General features: G+C 36.6%; 1 protein-coding gene across 4 annotated transcripts in view; it reads left to right on the top strand.

Annotated features, from left to right (window-relative positions):
* Positions 1-17,210, top strand: part of LOC150106214 (neuroglian-like) — an 888,579-nt gene that overhangs the window by 76,636 nt on the left and 794,733 nt on the right. For all 4 annotated transcript variants that reach the window (XR_016548353.1, XM_090393042.1, XM_090393040.1 and 1 more), the window contains one exon: positions 6,108-6,171. The gene's annotated coding sequence lies outside the window, so the exon portion shown is untranslated. The remainder of the gene's footprint in view (positions 1-6,107; positions 6,172-17,210) is intronic.

Below are 17,210 nucleotides of genomic sequence, written 5' to 3'. Positions count from 1 at the left end.
TGGTGAACAGACGACTGCGCAGTGATATGATTGAGATATTTAGTAGTATCGTATTTATCTGGTAATATTGAATTGTAGATTTCTCAAACAGAGGAAAAGAACATCGCTGGAAATGGCACAAGGGAGGGAGAATGCAAAGTATAAAGAATAGAACGTAGGGCTGGCTTCTTCCCACCATTAATCTACTGATTCCATGGAGGTTGCTTCTGTAATAATGATACTTGTACATTCATTTATCTAATGGATTTCTCCTGTAAATTAGCGAATGTCTCATGCACACATAATCCAGATAAAATTATTTATGCCTTTATATGCTAGGCAACCATGCACCCAGCACACCTGAAGTAAGAATGGAGTAATCATTTAGTGAGGTCACGAATTGAAATCAACCTTCGGATCGCATTTCTTGTCAGATTCCACACCCAGAGGAGTAGCAGCAGTGAGCGTTTTCAGCAGACGACAATTTTGTAAATTACATCTGGTGGAAGTTCATTTAAATTGAACAGAATTAATTAAAACAAATTAACTTCAAAATGTACTAAATTATTTTTTGTACCAGTTAGTAGAAAGTTGACATTCGAACATTCAACATACTAATAGTTTTAATAACCAACCAACAGTTTAAGGTTTAAGTAAGGCCGCCAGTTTGCAGTCGTAAAAGGACCATCGTTAGAAAAAGATTCGAATCCCGTTTGGGATGCGAGAAACATATATATATATAATGTGTGTGTGTGTGTGTGTGTGTTCACCCCGTCTACCACTGCATATATTGACTACACAGCTCTAAGTGTTTTTTATTTTTTTCCTCTGTGTTATAAATAAATAAAGTTGGATTTGTTTAGAATTATGGCCAAAGCCGCTAATGTTACGTAGCCAGTGTATTCTCCTGCTGGGTTTCTAGTTTTCTTCAGAAAAATCTCATCATCTTCGTGTGAGACCGTCTCTTGTTTTCATTTGAAAAGCTTCCTCTCGTGCTACAGGAGATTCAAACGCGAGCTTTTTTCAACAGAAGAACAAATGTCACAGCATTTTCGCGATGAAAGCAAAAATAGCCAGAACAAGGCAGTTGCACTAAACATTATCTGATTTTTGAGCCACAGATTTTTCACTGATTTATAATAGAAAGAACTGCGGCAGTCTCTTTACATCATCAGAGCCAAAATTCTATATTATTTGACAGAGATATTCAACTTAAGATCTCTGTAGAAATGACGCATAAATAACAAATCTGACACCGCCCCCCCCCTTCCCCAAGAATCAGAGTTGTCAGGACAAGACCTGCTAAATCTGATGTGTTAAATACATTTAATGAAAGGGGTACTTTGAAAATGGCGACAGACTGCGAAAATAAAACTGTTTTACTTCTTGTACTCCGCAGATACTTCTGTTCAACGCATTTCTACCAGATTTATGTACTGTTTCTCACTCTCCTAGGTCCACTGAGAAATTTAACTAAACGGATGAAAATGAAGATTGGGAGGGAGGAATCTTTCTCCTAGAGACTTCTTTATTGTAAAAAAGTCGCCCAGCTGAACCGATTTTGAACAAATTTGGGATAACAAAAAAAACTACTTCATTATATCGTTTATGCTACGCGGAAAATTCAGACCAGTCAAGAAAAAAATGGATATTTTGACTTGAATCAGGGGATGGTGGACAGACAGATCTCGAAAAGTGGTATACAGTGGGTGTGAATCTGCCAGATTTAAGGTGACCAGTGGTGTACCTCAGGGTTCAGTCCTTGGGCCATTATTGTTCAATCTGTACATTAACGACATCAGACAGGGTCTAACATCAGATGTGAAAGTGTTTGCCAATGATGCAAAGAGAGGCAAGGCAATCAGGGATGATAGTGATATTCAGTAATTACAAAATGATTTGAATAGACTCGAAATTTGGGCAAAGGAAAATGGCTTTCAGTTTAATGTTAGTAAGTGTAAAGTTATGCACTTTGGCGTGATTAGAGTTCCAGCGGCATATTACATTAGCGGGGTGAGGCTACAAAAATCTGAAGAGGCAAGGGATCTTGGTGTATTGGTGGATAAGAATTTAAAGTTCAAAGGTCACATAGCAAAAGTTGCAAATACGACTCAGAGAATAATTGCGATGGTGAAGCGAACCTTGACAGGTAAGGATAAGGAAGTGATTTTGCCTCTTTATAAGGCTTTGATAAGACTCTACCTGGATAGTGCATCGATTTGGTCTTCCCAGTTCCAAGGGGTTTAAGAAGCTGTGGAAAGAGTGTAAAGAAGGGTTACAAAGATTATATCCGGATTATGGGATTTAGATTATGAGGACAGATTGCGAGTGTGTGGATTACAGACTCTGGTTTACAGCAGAAAGAGGGGTGATACGATAGAGGTCCATAAACTTTTGAATGGGTGTTATAGGATTTCAACTGATGAAAATTTTCGTTATATGGAAGGTGGGGAGATAATTTGCCATTAGGGGTAGCTAGTGCATCTAGTGCGAATGAATTTAAGGAAAGGTATGATAGCTGGTTTGGGGGATTTATAGCCTCCCTCGATGAGTCCTTGACTCCCTGGAGGTCTCAGATAACAATAATAATATAGCGGAAGGGTTGTGTTCTTCACAGACACCAAGACTCATCGTTCAAGTGATTCTGATTAAATTTGGAATACAGCTGTTTCTGCTAATGTTTATGGTCGTCTGAAAATTTCAGCAGAATAAGTCTAAGAGGAAACGGTTGAGGTAGGAATTCGAAGAGAACGCTTCATCTGCAGACGCTGCTTCAAATCGCGTAGTTCAGCTGCTGTTATTGCATGCTAAAGGTCGCTGAGAAATTCAGTCCAACTGGACTAAAATGAATGGGGGGGGGGAGGCTAGATAAAAGTAACTTTTCTTCTCAAATACATCTGAGAGGTTACGTTATTCAGCTGTTTTCGACCAGGTTTGGAATATAATTTTTACTTTATTTCGGTCCCCTGATAACTTTGTCCAGTTGTTGAAGTGGAGGACGGGATGTGAAGGAGGAAGAAGAAGTAAAAGGCTATTGATGAAGGTGACATGATTCAACTTATTTGAACCACCCATTGCTCGACTTTTCTCCCCCTTAAACTAAGAAAAACAAATAAGTAATACCTCATAAAAGCAAACCTACATAAAATAAAAAGTGAGTCGAGCACCGAGAAAGTAGGAGGTTGGATAAATTGGAAGCAGCTGCTTGGCTGATCGATTTAATCGACAAAAATTTAAATTCTCCTCTGAAATTCAAGCAGTGCCACCAATTTAAAAAAAGTTAGTAACGTAACCTTCCAATTTCAGTCAGCCTCTTGCTTCGCACTGCTTTGTTCATTTTTTCCCTTATGAAATGCTTTTATGCGATAAGCGGTTGCAAGGCTTGCCATTTAGATAAGTAACTTTATATTGCATTAATATGATAAAAAGTTTGTTTCTATCGGCGTCCGGAGCGTGCTAGAGAGTGTAATCGGTGAAATTTCATTTTTAAGGAGAAGTTTGGACAACTGAGATTTTAGGTGCCTTTACAGGCACCTAAAATCGGGAGAAAATTATATAATTGAGGGACTGTTTAATTTAAGTAATTGAAATGTGTTTAGTATTTTTCTTATGGCAAAAGCTCATTCACAGCACATTCGGTATTATGACGCCTTTTGGATGGAAAGACCTTCGCTGCATACTGTCGTAGTATGAGAAGTATATTTTTAAAAAACGGTCAATTATCCAGTGTCAGTCGGAAACGGTGGCTTTTTCTTTCTAGAAACTAGCCTTTCATCCCATAACATGTTCTATGGCCAGTTAGCATGTTATGCTAACTGGCCATAGAGCAATCAGTTCGGGCATATATTGTATTATGTGGAATATAATGCATTCGCCCAAAATACTCTTCATTGTTTTCACCTGATTTAAGCAACCAAACAGTGGTTGTTTAGTAGGTCACAATACCGGCTGGTTGGTCGATTGCTTCGCTCTTTAGATTACAAGACAAGCGCATATTCTGTTTGTAAATTCCAGAATTCTTCTGGACGGGAATACTACGATGAGAAAAATTCTGTCACTTCTATGAGAAGCGGCAGAAATTTTTGTAATCGTAGTGCGAGCACTACGAAGAGAAAAATTCGTAGTGGGAAAAATTTATCTCATTGAGATGTATTACTGTATTTACATTCCGACTGCGAAATGTGTGCAGCTTTTTGAGTTAAGACTTGGCAGCAACAATTCCCCACTCGCAGATCCTTGGCGTCAGCTATTAAATCCTAAACCTAAAATTGCAGGCCCGCACACACAAACATTAAGCAGCAATACTCACCACTAAAAATTGATTTTGAGCGTTTTCAATCTTTTAAAATGACCCCTTCCCCCTGTTAGCGCGTGTCTTTTTGGAAATAATCTTGTTTCGTGGCTTTTCGCCGAAACATGAATTATATATATAACAAAACTAATTTATTCTTTTGATGTGAGCTAAATGCGTCTTAGTGATATTTTTCAAAACATTTTTTATTACCGATGCACCTTGACCTCTTGATGATATTAATCAAGAGGTCAAGGTGCATGGGTAATTAGCTACGGTATGTGCACTAATTAGCACGGTAAAATATAGCTTTTATCACAACATTAATCCTACGTACTCCTAAATATTTAATAAAGGAAATTTTTAAAAAACAGTCGTTATGCTCACAGTTTGGTTTATATTCTGCAGCTATTTTAAAATCATCAGCCGTCAATAGTTGTGTATACAGTATTTATTTCTACAACTACTTGATTCGATTAGTAAATTCTGTAAAGGGAAAGCCACTAATTTGTTTCGTATGCAAAGTTTGTATAATCACGAAGATAGCATTCAATTTTGCCGTGCAAAATTCACTGTAGACTTTGTCAGGAACTGATGATAAATTTGTCTTGAATGTTAGATAATAATAGAAACATGAAGTATTTCAGTAGCTTCTCTCTACTTACAAAAAATAAATAAAAAATAATAAAATATCATAGCCTCGTAACTAAGGAAAATGTTAGAAGACAACAGGAGATCCTCACACGGAAAGGACACGGTTGTAAAAACTGACAGTTTACTATAGCTCTTAGCGTATGTATGCCGACGTTTTTCAAACTGTGGGAACCATTTCTGGGGACGCGAAGCAGTGTAAATCTTATTGTTTATTTTCGAGCACAACCCCCTCACTTACTCGATATTCCATCAACTTATTTCAATGCAACACAGCATTAAAAATACAACTTACATGTTTATTTCGTTAACATTATTACATTGTAAGTTGCCACTGGTCAGAACTACAATGCAGTGATCATCAAAATTTCATTTCATTGAAAGTCAAAGATTAAATTCTCCGATGCGCAGTTTTCTGCACATGTGGATTTACATATCGTACTTCTGTTTTTGCTAGCCCACTAATCTGCGAATGCATTCTCTGATTACATTTCAAATACTGCTAGCTGTTTGTCGTGAGAGCAATTTTCGGAAATTCATCACAGTATATTCTAAGGAATTACAAGTAGCAATAACATCGTTAATATGTGCTGGCAAGAAAGCTCATTGAACATTTTTATTGTCTAATAAATTAAATGTGCAGTTTTTAAAATGATCTCTGTGGGCTATTTTAATTTTAGTTGGTTTTAAGTATAATTGTGTGCTCTCAAAAACCATCAAGTAATCAGTATTATTTTATGAAAAATGTAGGGGACGCAGGATTTATTTATTTATTTATTTATTTTTTTTTTACAAAAAAGGATGACGCTTCTTTAAAAAGTTTGAAAACAAATGGCGTGTGCAGTTGTCTGAGTTACTAAGAAACACATTCCTAGATTTCGCCTTGAACACGTGGAGCATTAACGAGGGATTTTCATCTTTGGATGAGTTAGCTAATCTATCTCCTACACCAATTGTAGGGTTCTTCCCCTGCAAAACAGACAAAATAAAAAGAAGTACATGCAATTAATAGACGTTATATGAAACAAGAAAAAGTACAGATTACGTTCATGCATTTTGTATCTAAATGCATCATAATTTGTAGAGCTTTACCACCAGTGATTCATTTAATAAGTTATCTCTTCCCGGCTTCAAGATTAGGAAAGCTCATTTTCAATCTTATTTAATTTTTTTTTCTTTCCTATAGGTGTGTGCTTCTGGCTGTTAGGGTAGAAGAACGTTTTGGATAATTCTTCATTGAAAGAAAAAAGGTGAGTTTTATATTTCTCCCCTTTCATTTAGATACTTCAGGTGATATTATGAATAGAGAAATGAAAAGCAGTATGTCCTCAATTAAAACCGGCTTATAGAGACCTGCTCTTTCTGTTTACTAAGTATCTTAGTATCTAATGCGTCTAATAGTATACTAAGCGATGTACATTTGTTTATATACTGATATACTTGGATGTTAGATACTGTTTATTTTCTCCTGGAATTCTTTAACTTGCAAAGATGACATTATCTTTTTAAATTAATCTGCTTCGAGCCTTCAAGATTCTTCGGCCAAATGAAATAATTATCGAACAAATTTGGTATGAAAATCAGCAATAAAAATATTTTAAAAATATTAAAAGTAATGAAAATAAGACAGAAATGTTAACTTCATTCTCAGGAGTGAATATATGAGAGCTATTAGTTATTTAGGCACAATTCATAGTAAGATAGCCAATTAAAATTGAAAATATACATATTAAATAATGAAATACATAACAGAATGAGCAAAGTTGGTAGCAAGCTGAATTGGAAAAAGAAATTAGTCCAAACATACTAAACTCAGATTTAGTGTGTGTTTGGAAAAAAAGTTTATCTACCCTATATATATATATATATATATATATATATAATGATAAGCCTTTTTATGTCGCGTTTGTATATCACGTTTTTGGAAACGTTTTGAAACTCAGGGCTACCCTGAGTGTCTAGTGTTCAAAATTCGAGTCATCAGAATTCAAGGAGAACTGGCCCATCAGTCCGGAACACGGGCAGTTGGGCACCGTAGGCGCCAGGGAGGCGTATCCCCCCCCCTAGTTTTTATATATATATATAATGCACTACAGACTAACAGTCTTTCATGGGTGAGCTCCCATTAAAAATATTTCGCTCATAACATTATGATCTCAGTCATTTCACAGTCTACTATTCCACTCACTCTACCAGGAGGCACTCGTGTCATAGTGAAAGCCAGTACACGTAATGCTGTAGGTGTATAACGCTTCATTCGAAGTTGCTGGACACTTCGAATGAAGAAACATGAGCCAGGAACGTGATCTGACGGACTTCGAAAATAGTCTACACTATTTAGCACTGTCTTGGATATTGCTACCTTTCAACATGTGCCAGAAAATCATGCTTTTTTTTTTTTTTTTTTTTTTTTTTTTTTACAGCCCGTCAGATCATGTTCAAGTAGTCTTTCACGTCGTTAGAGAACGGTTCGCCAAAAATGAGAACGACTTTAAAACCAGCGACTTCCAGGTGTTACCATGACTACTAAATTCGCTGGTTTTGAATCCATGGAACACATCTCTGGGTGTTCGTGGACTGGGAGGTCCGAGGTTTGAATTCTCCACCTCAAACACTCGCCGATCGACTGAAAAAATTCAGATTCAGAATATTTTCATTGGACTGTATATGTGTGTGTGCTCGCGCGCAATTTGCAAGAAATGAAATAGCGTACACAAAAATACTGAAGCCGTTGAAAGGTCACTGAAAATTTCTCAACTGCGATTCAGCTTTTGAAGTCATTCGTGTGAGTTCATTCAGTGAATTCTAATCTCTTCCGTTTTGGTTTTCATTCTCCAATTTACATCTGATAAGCTTGCAAGATTTCGTAGCTGTCGTCCATAGTCTGCTGCTGCACAATAAGGGTCTTCATAGTTCCCCTGGAAGAACGAGTGAAGTACGAACTTATGGCCGATAGGCAGTAAGGACTTTTTCGATTGAAGGCGAGTTAGCCAGTCTCATGAGAAGATCGCAGGGTTTGTTTTTCTTCCGGAAAGTAGGAGAAAAAACCAACGCTTTTCATTGGCCCTTAAATCGCTAGATTTTCAACACACTAGTGCTCCAGAGCGAGTCGAGTAGTGAATCCTCGGTCGGATAGACTTGCCATAAAGAAGAGTCCAGAGGATGCAGGTTCTGAAGAGTGAGGAATATTTCAGCAGCAAAAGTCGAAGGTCACTGGTATGAGAGGTGGGGTTTTTATAGATGGTTCATACAAATATTAAACAGAACCATTTGGAAGTTCTTTTAAACTTCAAAGCCATTGAAAAGATAGATACGAATCTATCCGTAAAGATAAAGACAGGTTTATCTCTCTCTCACACACATTTACTTTAACTGATGCAATGTTTAGTTAAGATGTGGTTAATTTTATATTTTAATGAGACATATATCTTGGAAAATATGCGTCAGATATCAAAAGGACAAGGTTTTTTTTATCCCTAATTAGCACGACTATAATTACAAATGATTTGGGCGTCCTTTTCACACTTGCCATTTACGTGCATAGCAGCCATCCAGGCGTGATCGAATACAAGGGAACGAAGCACTCCGAGGTCGGTCAAATTCTTCTTTGCAAACCTTCCCTAAATAGAACAAACCTTTTAATTCTAGGGTAAGTTACCTTCTTAGCGTGCCGAGGAGCGAAAAACCAGATAACTTTTACGGAGCGGCAATTGAAGCGTCTCACGTAAAAGCAGAATTTATATCCATTCCCTCCATATAATGTGTCACGTGACTGGTTGTTCGGCTGCTCGTACGCCCACGCACGCACGCTGAGAATAGCTCCTTGTTCTAGAGGGAAGGTCGTCTGCCGCGGTGCCCGTACGCCTAAATGAGTTTGTTCAACGGAGAAGTAGGTGACACTGCAAACCAGGAGTGAGTGAGTGCAGGTTATTTCAAAGCATGCGTTTATAACCATCGTATGCGTTTCTTTCTACAGAGCGTTGACGCAATGTATTCCAGACAGGTGTGAAACGCCTTTAAGGATGGGATATCAAATCTAAACTGCTCCTAATTCAAATCTCAAGAGATTCAACATATTTTATGTTATCGTCAGCAAAATGTTTTTTTTTTTCATGATTTTTTCATGTTTTTTTTTTTTTTCATGATTTGAAAGCCCAACAGGCGAATGAAACATAGTTGAGCTACACGAAAATTTATGCTAGTCATTTAGCTAAGTCGAAATGAAATACTTTTCCATTAATTAGCTTCGTTAGGGGTGCCTGAGGAAACAAAGTGCTCAAATGAGCATTCTTCATTTCGCTTTGAAAAAATTTCCTTTTCAGTTTTTATATTGGATGAGGGATGAATTAGAGACCGTTAATAATGGGGTAGGGGAAGCTTTTGAATGGTCCTGTTTCTCTGTAATTCACACGAACCAATTTACCAGTCACTCTTCAGCGCATTATGATTTGATAAAATGTGCAGTCATACAAAATTGTGCGCAGATGTCATCAACGGAATATTTGTCCTTATTTGTGTTAATAGGCGGTTGACAATTACGAGTCTTTTCTTTCCTTGTAGTTATAGATTTGCTTACGATCCATCGCAAGAGAACTGCACACTTTCTTCAAGACCGTTTTAACCAAATCAGTAAACCATTCAAACTAAGTTCATGAAACACAACTTTAGAAACTGCGAAACGAGTGAGGCAGAAATGACAGAAGGCGACCGGAAGAAAAAAAAAATCTGTTCTACAGCGTTAATGCGAAGCTATTTTGACATCTGATCCCATCGATAGCGTTAGCTTAGTATTTCGCTTTCACTTCCTTCGGGACGCGTCAGAATCACGACAGCGTGCTTTATTGTCGCAACGACATGGTTTGGATGTCGTCATTTAAACTCTCCTCTGTAAAACGATATTGTCCAGATGTCGCCAGATGTTCACCCTTGTAGAAATTCCCCCCCTGCCTTACTCGTTCCAGTCGTGCGCCACATTGTCCCTGGTGGGGCTCGCTTCCTGGGGGGGGGGGGGGGGGGAGGATGCGAAGACTTGAAACCGAAAATTTTGTCATTGGACAGAAACTTAGATAAGGTTAAATATAGGATTTTTCTGATTGTCTTTGCCGGAACGAAACATCCTTTTATTTATTCCTCTCTCTCGAATGAACGAATATGAGTTGTTCAGCTGAGCATCATGCAGAATGCACAGAACAGTTACCAAGGCAGCACGGAGAAGTACAGCATTTGTAAACTATAAGGTGCAGGTTTAAGTAATACGTGCTAAGAGAATTTTGAATATGATGTGGTATGTTTAAGTTAAGGGATATTACATCCCATATCGTTTCTTAGCCGAATAAGAAACTCAAAGAGTTTCATGCCGAATATAGTAGAAACTATATAAAGTTCGGCGATTCCAAGCGTAAGCAAATACCTGGATACTGCAGCAACTGACCCTTAAGGTAGTGCTTAAACAAGTCATATGTCGCCAAATTGAAGCCTTTGGCTCTTCATATATCTAATGATGTGGTATGGTTTGTGCAAAACGCTGAGGCCCTGTCAGTAAATGACGACGCATGCTTTGAGATAAATTTAATTCTGTACAGGAAAATGTATATTTGTATAAAACCGAGACAAAATTGAATTGAGCAGCGATCTTCTTTTTGGACATGTTTTCAGAAATTTGAATCATTTAGCAATACATGAAAAAGAACATTGGCTGATATCCTGGTAATGCCAAGCCGAAGTCATCCTTTTGATGATGTAAATAAATAAAATAAAAATATTTAATTAAAAACAGGAAAATGATAAAATGAGAATAGTAGAAAAAATAATTAGCTGGAAGGTGGACAGCTAGTCTCAAAAAGTTTCAATCACTTCACTTAAAATCCATTGCTTTGCAATATTTAAGTGACATTTATATCGGAATTAAAGATGATTTTTTTTCCACATCCACAATATATCTCCAAAATAATAATAATAATAAAAAACTAAAGAAAATCAAATATTCACATTTCTTAGTAACCTAAGAATAGGAACTCGTTTCTGTCTTGATTTTTATCATTTTTCAGTTCGAGGGAAGTTGGTTAGTAATGGAAACAGTACTTTTCCGACTATAATCAGAAGAGTAAATATCTTTTTACTCTTCTGATTGATATCTTTTTTTTCCTTCTTTAGCTAGTTCAACCTCTAAGGTTCTTAGCTGCATGCACCAGCTTCTTCCATTCATTTCTGTGTTGAGCGTTTTCATTCCAGTTCTGAATTCTCATTTCATCCAAGTCTTTTTGGATATTATTCTCCCAACGCATCCGCGATCTACCTCTTTGTCGCTTTTCATCAGGCATTCGAGATCACTTTCCATTAGGCTAAACTAGCATTCAAGATTTCATCTTGAATGCTTGTTTAGCCATTTTCTCCTCATCCATTCTTTCTACATGTCCAAGCCATCCCAATCTGCTTGCTCAAATCTCATCAACTAGAAGTGAGGATCTATGGAGTTCATATAGTTCTTGGTTGTATTATTTTCCATTCACCTGTTCCGTTATCTCTTACAGGTCCATAGGCTTTTCTGAGGATTTTATTTTCAAAGATCTGTAACACTTTTGCATCTTGGTCTTTTATGCTCCAGGATTCTGCTCCATACAAAACAATAAGCCTGACGATCGTCTTGTATATTTCTGTTTTAAAAACCTGCTTGGTAGAATTTTGGAGGATGATAAACGATGTAGTAAATGTCATTCACTACATCTTCACTGAATGATTAGATCTATTGGAGGCATGCATTCTAGCTTTTATTTCTGTACTAATTTTATTATCTTGAGTAATCAATGTTCCAAGATATCTGAAGGAGGTGGCACTTTTAAATTTCAGGTTATCAATGGTAAAATGGGCATTTCCCCCTTGATTGTGCTTTCTACATTCATTTAAATATTCAGATTTATCCTTGTCATCCTAGTTTTTTAGTAGCAATTTTGGGTTTTCTAAATGATGTTCTAATGTCTTCTGTAGGTGCGTGTGCATTAATAAGGGTTATATTGAACCATTTTGCTTGTACTCTTCGCTTGCTTATTCTTTCATTAAAGGTTTCAAATTCGATCAGATATGGCCACAGTTTTTTTACTAATGATGAAACCAAATTCATGTTTATCAGAGTTGTTTCCACCATAAAGTAGCTAAAGGTTCTCTTTCTTCAAATTTCCTTCTCCTTTCCATCGTGTCTCTTGAATTGCTACTATATCCCTTTTATGTCCATTTAATTAATTCATGTATGATTCTTGAAAAACTCCAACTCTCTACAAGCTTCTAGCATTCCATGAACCTATTCGTAAACCATTATTCCAAGGCCTGCGTCGATATCCATTTAAGTCCGTGTAGTGAAGATTACTTGGTTCATGTTTTACGAGATGGGGTTGTCGGCCCCATGTGCAACCTCCAACCTGGAGGACCAGGGTGACTCTCTTCGTCTGATCCCTCACCTGTGACCTGTTGGGCTTGGAAGGCCCTGCTGGTAGTAATGCTACTGTTGGTATAGCTCATAAGATTACTGGAATGCGCAAGCCCCCTCCCCCTATCACCACGACAAGATAAAGACACCATCTGGGGGGGGGGGGAAACTAAGTATAGTTATTCTAATTATCAGAAAACGAAGAATGACTATTACAAAATTAGGCACCTGCTGTTTGATTTGTCCTACTGTTCCAATAACCAACAAATGTCCCAAAAAATTACAGTATTTCTGAAAATAACTGAATAAATGAAGTCAATAAACATTACATTAAAATACTGTATAAAAGAATCACTGAAGATGAGTCAATAAAAGATGGAGATCACAGCCTGAAGAAATAACCAGATTCTTCACGAAATCACGCGCTTATTAGTCTGGATGGTGTACGTTTGTAGCAACAAACTACGTACATAATATAGTTTACCAGCCTAGAGTATCCGCTCTCCAATCAAAAGGTTGCCGTTTCAAATTCCGTCGTAGGCATGGATGTCTGTCTTTAGGTAGGAGATGAATTTCTTCTCGTGTAAGACCGCCACTCCGCTTACTGGACGCCAGAAGTGGCGTGTGAAAGTTCCAAGCTTGATCTCTAGAGCACAGTTTTTGGACTAAAAATAAAAAATCAGAAAAATGTAATTCATTATAAAATTAAATTTAAAATATTAAAAAAAAAATTTAGCCCATTCACAGTACTACTGTTTTATAGGCTTCATTTTTCGTAATTGGGAATCAAAAATAAATGAATTTTTCTCTATACATAATAACAGTCTTGTTCTTGTAGCCGCCTGTGGCTGTTGACAAAATCAACTGTATTATTATTATTATTTTTATGTTGAGCTCATACACGAGAGGTTGGTTGATCAACCTATAGTACATTAGTACCATATAAGGGTAGTGGATTGGGAAAGGAGGAGCTTGTTTACATTTCATTTAAAAGAATGTATATTGTATTCCTTGGGAAATACACCAGGAGGGAAGATTGTTCCACAGTACAGCAGTTGCAGAGATGAAGGAGGAGGAAAAGAAACTTGTTCTGTGGGTTTCAAGGTGCACTGTGAAGGGATGTTGAGCAGCAGCTGCACGCGTTCCAACGCACCTAGTACTAAGTGGGGGAATTATTGATGCTATTTGAGATGAACATTTCCCATGGAAATATTTGTAGAATACACATATTGCAGAGACCAATCGTCTGTGCGAAAGTGTGTGAGTGTGTGTGGGGAGTGAGTTGGTAAGAGATGGGTCATTAATAAGTCTAATTGCTCTCCTCTGTATTGAGTGAAGCATTTTGAGAGAGCTTTTAGTGGCTCCACTCCGTATGTGAGTGTAGTATTCAATAGCTGGGCGGATTATCCAGTTATTAGCTGGGTAGTGTTTATATTCTTGTTTTAACCCTTTACCCAAGAATAAGCAAAGTTTGCGCGTGAAATCTCTTAAAGACTAGTCTACTTTTATGTAGAGAGTGTCGACTTCATACTACGCAGATTTTCCGTGGCCATCCTATAAAAGTCGCATTAATAAAATATAAATAAATAAATAACGCTTACACTTATGATAATCGCATCAATACTAATGTTAGCACATTAGTATTGTGAAGAAGTCAGCCAAGTAAACCTGCTCTAGCATACAAACGTGGTACTTTTTTCTCTAAATATTTTTTGGCTTCCATAAAATTCAATAGCATATATTTTTAAGAAATGATATTCATATATCATAGCTTTCTTATAAATTCTGAAATATCTAAGCTTTAATTGATATTATTATTATTTGTAGATAGTTTCCAAAATCGAATGTGGCACCGCGAATATTTGCTATATACGGCAGTGGCGGCCCGTACATAAGCACTGCAACACTGCAGCACCCCCAAGGAAAAAATTTAAATTTTGTTTGTGTTTATAAATAATAACAATACTTACAACATTATATAAATGCAATACAACATGTTAAAGGTTACAGCTGATGTTTCGACATTGATTGAATACTTGATAATTGGAATTGTTCGATTAACGCTTTAGATTACGAAACAGATGCACTGCGATCTAACGCCGATATTCGCTTGCGCTTGTCATTGCACGTTACGTCATTCCCACACTGCAGTGCATTTTTAGCATCCTTACGCACGTTATTTCTGTGAGATATGAAACGTTTATTATTGGTGCGTGTGCGTGGTGAACTATTTTTTGTAAATCTTATTTTATTTTGTTAAAATAACATATAATTATTTATTTATTATGGATACAAGGCTGAATTATGACAAGTGTCACTGTTGAAAATATGAAAAGAATAATATTTTTTCAATTATCGTTACACGAAACAAATGCACTGCGATCTAACGCCGATATTCGTTTGCGCTTGTCATTGCTATTGATACGAAACTTTTATTATTGGTGTTTGTTCGTGATGAGGATGAAATATTTTTAATAAAGCCAATTTTTAATATGTAAATTTATTTATTAATAGATTCATTACTGATTATTTTTTTTTTTTTTTTTTTTTTTTGTATATGAAGCACCCCCACTTAAAAATTTTTCATCGGTCGCCACTGATATACGGTACTTGAAAGATCAGAACACAGATCGTCACGTGTTTACCGTAGTTATATTTTATGATCTTGCATTTAATGCTGTGGAGAAACATGAATGAATTGCTAATAACAAAGAATTAAATCAATTTTTTTTTTCATTATTATCCCTTCTTATATCGAATATATTTTGAGGATGTGGAATATTCGATTGAATGTATATTTTTGTTTCCATTGGGTTTCAAAATAACCATTGTTTCTGTTAGAGAATTTATAAGTGCGTTTTTGAAATACTGTCGCAGACATTAACAGTAACAGCGTAAGATCAACAGCGTGTGACCTTTCTTTCCCTCCTCGATTATCTTTCATCAGGTCAAAGAACCTTCTACGATGACAATGGCACACGTCAGAATTGGTGCGCGTGCAGCCCTTAAAGTACACAAGCAGACACTAATTATGCTGGCACTGACTGCAAGATTATACGTTGCCAACTGTAATTAGCTGTTTCAGACAAGGAGTCGCGTGCAATTGTTTCTCTCAGTATTTAAAGTTTTAGAATGCGATTAATGTAAGTACTTCATTAATGTCCACTATTCCTTGCGTTATTTACAGCAGTTAAGTGAAATTTGTTTACGCAAACCACTGCCAAAACCCTACAATATTCTTAATGCAAAACTCCCGTTTGAGTTTGCTTAGTTTTTGAAAGAGCAAATAGAAAGAAAAGAAGGGAGCTGAAGGTCGCACAGTCTATAAGTCTTTTTTTTTTTTTTTTTTTTTTTTTTTTTTAACCATTCCAATGCACAAATAATATACGAGCAGGAAGAATTATCATTATAAATGGGAGAGTAGCAGAAAGTTTTTCAAATATGATTATGGAGAATTTCCGGAGTTTTAACTTGAAACCATCCACGAAATAGTTCTAAGACAATGGTTTAAGTTTCGGTTGTATTTTTCATCCAGCAAAACAGACAAACCAGCCAGAAGAGCACTCCCAAATTAACACGCATCACATACTTGCCGCATAGTCTGCTTTTTCGGCCGTGATTCCAAATCAAGTCGGCGGCTGTTTCACTGATAGTTTCGAATGAAAGTTTCCAATAGCAACGAGCTTCAATAACTTCTACTGGGGATTTATAAAAATCGCATCCTACTTCATATATTATTCAAAATATCATTCGCTTTACCGGATAATATTGTGAATGACGTGACTATGCTATTAATTCACGTGCATCGTAGTAACTATACAAAATACTCTGAGAGCAATTATAGTGTACACGTAATGCTAGCAACAATGGAACTGGTTGGGTTTTAAAAAAATTCTTTTCCTCCGCCTAAATAGTTGAATAATATTTTGTATGAAGCCGTGTTAATGCACGATTACGTGTGGAGGTCAACAGGAAAGCAGACTCACGCAACCAAACATAATTATCGTAATCTCTTTTCCCTGGATATTTGCCAAGCTGTCTGGGATGCTTAGTAACAATATCTCAACCTATCTGTGTATTTTTGTTCGAATGGCCTTTTCTTTTCTTTTCTTGATTGCAGTGTCAGTGAACCGCCTTCCATTTCCGACCGTTTCGTACCACACCACGTAGGAACACCTTTTCTTTTCTTTTTTTTTTTTTTTTTCGCTGAAATTTTTCACTGCTATTAAACCGGTTTTTCGCGTACTTTAATTTGATAGCCAACACTATTGGATTTTATTTTATTTTATTCTACACATTTACTATTCTGGAATTTTACAAATGAAAAGAAAATAGTCTATATAATGAACTTTTTTTTTTAATTATAAGGAATGGTTTTTTTATGGTACAGCATGCCGGGAAAATTAAACTTATAGCACATTCGTACCAATGGTGGGTGAAGGGTTAGATGATGCAGCAAGAGACCAACGCAGCACTTTTCTATCTACTTTACGTCTCTAACAAGCGGGAGTATCGTCTTAACGGCGATGAAAATCATCCCCCACCTAATTTGGTATAAGAATATTCGTTTGCTATTCCCAAACGTGATCATATTGAGTCGATCTGCGCTTCTTTTTCGCTGCACTTTATGTGTACGAACACATTAAATAATCCATTCCATTTTTTCGACATTTTCCTTTCATCATTTGTTAACTCTGCAGCATGTATAAATGCAGAATACGAAATCTATTGAACAATTCGACTAGTAATCCACGATACCAACATCTTATGTCACGAGACGTCCCATTTCTTAAACTCTTGAATTTTCTTCTCCTCAAAAGTGAAGGTTACACTTCGATATCCTTCTGTTTTATTTTATTTCTAAGCGAA

Source organism: Typopeltis vanoorti, chromosome 5 (assembly GCF_054136105.1).
Source record: "Typopeltis vanoorti isolate ZY-2024b chromosome 5, IOZ_Tvanoo_1.0, whole genome shotgun sequence".
NCBI classification, from domain to species: Eukaryota; Metazoa; Arthropoda; class Arachnida; order Uropygi; family Thelyphonidae; genus Typopeltis; species Typopeltis vanoorti.
The sequence above is the reverse complement of the archived record's forward strand: the minus strand, read 5'-3'. Positions and strand labels throughout refer to the sequence as shown.